The 8,250-nt window shown below is 39.3% G+C and overlaps 1 protein-coding gene across 1 annotated transcript in view; it reads right to left on the minus strand.

The window, feature by feature from the left end:
• Window positions 1-8,250, minus strand: part of UGP2 (UDP-glucose pyrophosphorylase 2) — a 49,196-nt gene that overhangs the window by 39,655 nt on the left and 1,291 nt on the right. The window lies entirely within an intron of this gene.

Below are 8,250 nucleotides of genomic sequence, written 5' to 3' on the forward strand. Positions count from 1 at the left end.
AAAAGCAATTAAAAAAAAAACAACAAAAACACATCAACCAGCCTCAGTTTAGGCTGCTATGGCTCATGCACGAGAAAAACTGCCTATTAAAATATTTTACACATAAAATGCTAAAAGGAAAGCTAGAGGAATTTTATAAGGGGGGGGGGGAGAGAGAGAGAAAAACTAATGTTATGAAACCTGTTGTCAATATATAATTATTTGTGAGAAGGAGCTACTGAATTACTCTGAAAGTACAGCTGTACCACTAAGCTATTAGACTACCAAAGAAAATACAGTTCAACTGTTCATATTCATTTTTCATGGCATCTTATTAAAATAGTTTATTTAAATAAAAAGTAATAAAAACATAAGTTCCAATTATCTAAAAACTTTCAGTGTTCTGTTAGTTCCAGTAATCTGTCTACATCACACATCTTTATCTCAAGAGCATTTTTATATTCTAATATGCATTTCAGTTACCAAGCAACCTGAAGAATTAGTTTGTCACTTCAGCATTTACTTTCCTTTTGAAAGCAATGGCTTTACACTTACAAAGATATAGAACCTAAATGATCCAAGTCTGAAAACTGAAGCACCACATGCCATTGGAGAGAACAGAAATTAGTTGGTCACTTTTTTAAAAAACAAAAAACAAACCATCACTGTTACCAAAGCAGTGTTTAATAGGAATGCATTCTCAGAAGACCTTGGTTCATTTAATTTCTGCTGAATCCCTTATGCAGTCACTTGTCTGCATCAGAGAAAAATGATCTATTGCCAAATAAAGCTAGGGTTTAGAAACACCCTAAACAGTTCTAGAAGAGGAACAGGAGGAAACTGTTGTAAATAAGCAGTGGGATAATTGATTGCAAAGATGATTAAGGAGGAAGCTATGTTTAAAAACCAAGATGTACATATTAAAAGCATTAATTGAAAGGATATTCCATCAAAATGTGTTGGTCTCATGTCAGAGGCAATCTATGTAATATAGTTTTCATTTGTGTAGAGCAGCACCACTGTTTCAGACTACAGTGACACTGTCTAATTCCAGCTTTGAGGCTCACAGAAGCCATTTTCCTGACTGCACCATCTTGCAGGTAGGAAAAAGTGCTGCAATGCATAGACCGTGGTGTTACAGCAGGGGAATTTTAAGTTGAAAATGCTTCCTACAATACATAATTGTTTTCAAAACAAAGCATTTAATTTATAGAGAAGAGCAGAACATATTTCAAACCTACCATTCTTAATTAGGGAGCATGTGGAACTGTGCAATAAGCTTTTCAAAAAAAAAAATCTGGAATTTATTCCTACAGTAAAATAGTTCAGTATACAGCAGTTTAATGCTTTACTGAATTATAAGTCCTTCCCAAGATTTAAGAAAAAACGTAGCTGCTTCATTTCAGGAGTTTAAGCAGCATATCAAAATGCAACATACCTGGTAGGCATTTGTAGCCCTGCTTTCAAATATGTCAAGTCTCCATTTTAGTACAAACTACAACTTTAAGGCCCGCTTCTTGTAAGCACAGGGTTCTGAGCCACATGTAACTGAATACAACATCATAAATACCAGAAGAAACACTGCAAATACCTCAGATAGGATGTAGAGAAATAAATTAGGAAAGTAATAGTAACAACATGAATATTGCTGTGTTATATTTCACAATAATAATAGCAGCTACATTTAGAACTGAGCTTGTTAACAGTTTTCCCTGACTGTCACTTACGTAGGAAAACCTTGTAAATTCACAATGACCAAAAAATCCAAATTACAAATCCCTAGATGTTGTAAATCAGCAAATAAATTAACAGATCACAAAATATTGTTACAGACAACTATGTATTACGGACACTTGCAAGTAAGCATAGCCAAGTCTTAACACTAAATCTTCACTAGATGTATTTAGTTATTATATGCTTGCTGAGAAACAAAGTGAATATGCTGCTTTGTGTGTACACAACCTATTAATGAGCAGAATTAAGTTCTGACTAAACAGGCTCTCTTCTAACTCCAGACAGCCTAAACCACCAAGACTGAAGGCCGGATCAGTCAATGCTAGGCAAAAAGATGTTTTTTTAAAAACACATTAAATCAGTGTGAACGAGGTTGGGTGTAGATCACTTGTTAGCTGGTCAAAGGTTTACTTCAACCAGCTAACAAAATTTGAACAAAAGTTCTTTATTGGGATGGAGTTTAAGTGAAGATATGGCTAAAATATATGGGATGCAGATATTGATATTGCAATGTATACATTTCCATCTGAAGTGTGGCTGAATTTGAAAGCCAGCATAATGGATGAGGAGGAGGTAAGATTTTGAAAACAGACAGTATTGTACAAAAACAAAAAACTACTACCAACACCAAAATAAATGCGATGTACATACTTAAGATCCCATAATAATGAAGTGGAATGCTATATGACAATGAAAATAGTTCTTGCTATGATTTACTTATTACAATTCTGAGTTTCCTTTCTGTATAAAGTAAGGCTGAAAGAAGTAGGATTATTTTGTGTGGTAAAAAGACAACAGGGGAGGGGGAAGGGTCAGGTTGAAGAGTGGTGGAGTTGGATAACAGTTCAAATACCTGAAGAGTGACAGAGTGAGTGCAGATGGGCATTTCTGTGAGCACAGGGTATAGGACTAGGAGCAACAGCCTCAAGCTGCAACAAGGGAAGTTTAGATTGGAGATTGGGAGGAACTTTCTGATCATGATGGTGATCAAGTTTCAGAACAGGTTACCTAGAAAAATTGTAGAATCTCCATCCTTGGAAATTTTCAAGAGCAGGTTGGACAGAGACTTGGCTGGGATGGTTTAGCCAAGGATGATGCTGCCTCAAGGGAAGGGCTGGACTAGATGACCTTATGAGGTCCCTTCCTGCCCTATTTTCCTATGATCCTCTAAAAGTTACACTTTGTTTCCCCAGTTTGAAAGTGAGAATTTATTTATGTTGTACATTAAGAATATTAATATTCTAGCCAAATAAAATAATCCCTTTGACAGATTAAGTTTATTGTAATCTAGTCTACTAATAACAGCAAGGAATTATGAAGACTTTCTGGTTAGAAGATCAGGACTTGTGGTAGAGGTGACATCTTTTATTAGACCAACTCAATTTTTGCAAAAAAAAAAAAATTATATATATAATTATTAATTTCATGCTTTCAGGTACAAACACCCTTCTTCAGGCAGAAGAGAAAAGACTGTAAAAATTCTCCCGGGTAGAAATGAAAGGTCATACTTCATAGGAGAGTTGAAGGTGTGGTAAAATCTGCTGTTTAGAACAGTTCATTTTATGCAGACTAGGCTCAGAGAAAAGTTGAAATAATCTGTTTACCTCGAAGCTGTTTGGTGGTAAGCAGGATGTTAGAAGATGATTTTTCGTTAATTCTTACTGTTAAATCTGTAAGAAAAAGTGGCAACTCTGCTACCAAATTGCTGGTCTCATAAAAACTGTGTGTATACTTACCACTGTATCTAGAACAACTTCTTGCTTTACATTTTTTTTTGAGTTTGACAAAGTATTGGTCTACACGCTAATGCTTAAAGGAAACATGCAGGTGAATACTCATCATTCACATGAAGGATCTATTTCTCATGGGGGACTATGTTCGTGTCTGGTGTTAAAAGTATGCTTCACTGCTTTACTGAATTGGGTCCAGAGCCCCATGTTTTCTACCAAATGATGTGTAAAATCTTGTGAAAAAGAAGCAGCGATCTCCCTTGAATGCAGCTTTGTATTAGAGTACTGTTAGCTAGTATGTTTTGTTGCTTTTAATATCCAATTACAAGCCAGCAGATTTTTTTCTTAAGGAAGTCTAAAAACATAACCAGGGTTAAGTTTAAGCAGGAGCTCATCATGATTTACCAGGCCTCTGCAGGACAGTCCCATTGATGCATCTGCTGCTGTCACTGCTCAAAATGGAACAATTCCCTGTCTGTTTCATTCTGCAGCTCCTGCTCCAGAACTTTTGGGAGGATGCACTTAAGGAAGTGCTGGCTGCCACTATATTTCAGGATCTGTACCAGTAGCCTTTCACTTTTACCTAGACATTCGTTTCCACTTCTAACTTTGACAACACTAGAACCCTCATTCCACAAAGCACACAAGTAACACCATATGCAAGGTGCACCACCAGCTTTACTGAAGTGATTCAAGCTGCAGTACTCTGCTTATATGCATACCAGGTAAGTGCTCAGTTTGTACTAACTGCATTACTTGCAAATGACACCAAGCTGTGGGGAGTAGTAGATATGCTGGAGGGTAGAGCTAGGATTCAGAGTGACCTAGATAAATTGGAGGATCTGACCAAAAGGAATCTCATGAGGTTGAACAAGGACAAGTGCAAAGTCCTACACTTAGGACAGAACAATCCCATGCACCAGGACAGGCTGGGGACTGATTATCTAAGCAGCAGCTCTGCAGAAAAGGACCTGCAAGTTACAGTGGACAAGAAGCTAAATATGAGCCAGGAGTGTGCCCTTGCTGCCAAGAAGGCTAACAGTATACTGGCCTGCCTTGGTAGGTGTGTCACCAGCAAGTCAAAGGAAGTGATTATTCCCCTCTATTCAGCACTGGTGAGGCCACATCTGCAGTACTGTGTCCAGTTTTGGGGCCCCCTCCCACTACAGAAAGGATGATGAAAATGGTGAGGGTGCTGGGGAGATTTATGAGGAAAAACTGAGGGAACTGGGCTTACTTAGTCTAGAGAAGAGAAGACTGAGGGGACTTAATAGCAGCCGTCTACTACCTGAAGGGGGGTTCAAAAAAGGATGGAGCTAGACCAGGGGTTTTCAACCTTTTTTGGTCAGGGTACCCCCAGCAGCTGGTCAAGAAGCGGGAAGTCCCCTGGCAGCCAGATGACAAGTAGGGGGGAGGGAGATCCTCACATGGTGTGTGGCAGCAAACCTGGAAGTGCTGGCGGCTTCTCGGCGCCACTCTCACATACCCCGGAACCTTCCAAAGTACCCCCAGATAGACTGTTCTCAGTGGTGGCAATGACAGAACAAGGAGCAATGGAGCAAGGGAAGTTTAGGTTAGATGTTAGGAAGACTTTTCTCACTTGGAGGGTAGTAAAACACTGAAACAGGTTACCCAGAGAGGCGGTGGAAGCTCCATCCTAGGCGGTTTTCAAGATCCCAGCTTTGGCTAAGATGATCTAGTTAGGGATGGTCCTGCTTTGAAGGGGGGGTAGGGAGGCAGATGTTGGACAAGATGACATCCTGAGGTCACTTCCAACCTTAACTTTCTATGATAACAGAATGCCAAGTCCAATTTGCTATCTGTTGTAACGACTGGTATTCTGCCTATCCCCGAAGAGCACAGACTGCTTAAATGAACTACATTTTTCAGCCCCACTGTCTACTCTGTAACTTAATTGTATTTTGGTAACCTGCACAGTGGAGGGAACTGTCAACTTTGTAACAGATTGCACAGTTTAACAGTGAGGGCAAAACAGCTATCAAACAGCTGTTTTTTGAAGCCTTGAAAATGAAAGGAGCCAGTCAGTTTCATGGCTGCTCTCTACCCTTTGTCAAGGTTTTTAATAGTACTTTCTTGGCCACTACTGGAAGCCTTGAAAATGAAGGGAGCTAGTCAGTTTGCAGCTGCTAATACCATACCACAGACAGTGCTGTATATAATCAGCACTGGTGCTGAAGGATTAGCAGCCCCCAAGTCATTTCCAAAGGTCTCCAGTCATCGTTCCTGCCATTAGAAACTTTGCAAATAAGGGGAGCTAGTTCAGTTTCAGGGTTGCTGATACCACAGATCTGCATACTTAATAAGCATCGATTGTTTTTAAGTTTGGGTCAGTATAATGCTCCTGGTAAGCAAAGCGTTTTAAGTTCATAGCCCGAGGACTGAGAAAAGAAATACATTGTACTCATATAACTGGGTGCCAGGCCTGAGAGCACAAAGGCAACTGTAAACCATTATTCAGGAGCATCTGTTAAAGTCAGCAGTGGAGGTTCACATCTACTCCCCCAGCCATGCCAAAATGATAATGGTGATGGGGGTGGGGTGGAAAAGTAGTTGTACTTGCTTATCTAAAAAGGAATTATTTGCTACAGGCAAGTAAAATTTTTCAAGGCTGTAATTAAAAGTAATAATTCTGCCACTGAAAAGTGAGACTGCATGCAGAGACATTCAATAATTGCAACAGCAGTTTACCAAGAGCACATGCTGCCATAAGCATCCCAATTACATAAAAGATTCTTATAGTCCAAGGTATTCACAGCACTTTGGCCTTTAGATTGGCCTTACTGTGCGTATGTAGACAGGCAGGCATATGAAGTCAGCCTAGGATGACATAAAAGTGACTCTAAAAGTGAATGACTATTGCTCATTTTTATAGTTGGGCCACTCCCCAGAACAGCGACAGTATTACAATAAGGGCTTAAGATACCAGATGCTGTTACATTTTGGAAGCTGACTACCTTTGACACCTTAAAGAGACTTATAAAGTCTTCAGGTATGCTACAGAACAAAGCTAATCCCCAAAACCCATCACCATGATGAGGCCTTTAATTCACTCACTCAGCTAATTCACTGTAGTATGTTCTTGATCATCATCATCTCCATGGGTGGGCCTTATCAGCAACCCCCCCAGATATAGACTTCTGTAGATAGCCAACAGCTAATGCATCCAGAAATCATATTAATGATAGAAATGAAAACAGACTGTATACCGGATGCTTGCAAAGCAGAAAACAAGAGGCCTTATTACAATATGGCAGAGATGGAAAATAAAAGTAGATCCCACAATTCATTTCGAAACTGTGGTTCAAACTCAGATTCATTTATTCTCGTCCACTCTCAATACCACTCACTAACTAGAAAGCCAGTCACAAGTGCCAGTGTTTTTTTCCCCCTTTTGATTTGGTTTTTCTTTAGTCCAAAACTGGGCCAGAAGAGAACGTGTAGTGGCTTTGAGCTTGATATACAAGGTCTCAGCACAGGAGGGAGTCATGATACAAGTTAGGAGGTAGCTCTTCCTGCTATAAGCTGACATTCTTGTGGATCTTAGGTGTTTCCTTTTCTTCATGTTTTGGACACATGTAGCCTGTAAACTAAGATTTGTAGACTAATAGCTACTTTTGAGAAGTGTTGGAATTTACTTGGTGTCATGGATTCAAATTATTATTTGCATATATACAAAAGTATCCACAAGGAAGGCCAGTTGCAAGGCGTAACAAAATACACAGGTAAATACACTAGTCTTGGACCTGATCCTTCAAGGGACAAAATGCCTTAAGTTCCACTAACCCTAATGGAAGTTCAGGGCATTCCAAACCTCAAAGGATTGTACCTCCCTAAATAGCAGACATTCTTTCCTATAAAAAACAAACTTGCCTCTTTACATTAGGTTTCCAAAAGCTTGAATGGAATCAACGCTTCACTCACAACCCTTTGCATTTCAAACTACAAAGCCATAATGCATTTTGTACGTAAGGATACAGGGTGTAAAAGCTACCATTACATCCATGAGAGATCATAAACCATAATACTGAAGCAAACATTCTCAAAGGTCACACCACTTCAGAGCAGTTCTTGCCATTAATATACAGCAAAAGTTTTGATTTTAAGATCACACATTTAATTTTTAAACTCAGAGCCGTTAGCCATGCTAAAAACTATTTGATATTGGTAGAGTGTTTTAGCAGCGTATTGATTTGAGTGGCAGAGTAATTAAGTACCTAATATTTAAAAATTAGTTTAGACTCTCATATGCTAAGCATCAGCATAGTTTGTGAAACTTAGCTGTGCACTCACATGGGTTTTTCTAGCTGTCAGTTTCACATCACTTATCCACAATAGAGCCACCTTTTGCAGTGGGCTGAGAAGTGCTAATTGTAATTAAAGAAAAAGGCCCCACACATCAAATTGATAGTTTATTCATGGTGAAGTGTAGTTTATCCCACCCATTGATTTTAGGCTGCTGACCTGAGGAAAGCAGCTGAAGCTTCCCCCCCTAATTCCACCCATTCTGTCCAGTATTTGCAAATAGTTAATCTATAGCAAACATTGTGCAATGCCCAGGAACACACTGAAAGTTAATGACTAATTTTCAAAGTCAACCTTTTACTGTCTTACACAGAATGCATATAGAAACCTGCTCCTGACTCCTAGCCTTACTTCAGGGGAGGTTATTTTGATGGGACCCATTTCAGTTTAAAACAAATCACCTTAAGAATCTTTTTTTTTTTTTTTTTTTGGGGGGGGGGGGGGGGGCTGCATGCTCAGCAGTGAACCTGGAAGTGGACCAGAA

This window comes from Gavialis gangeticus, unplaced genomic scaffold, assembly GCF_001723915.1.
Source record: "Gavialis gangeticus isolate Ggan-Ray unplaced genomic scaffold, GavGan_comp1, whole genome shotgun sequence".
Lineage (NCBI taxonomy): Eukaryota > Metazoa > Chordata > Crocodylia > Gavialidae > Gavialis > Gavialis gangeticus.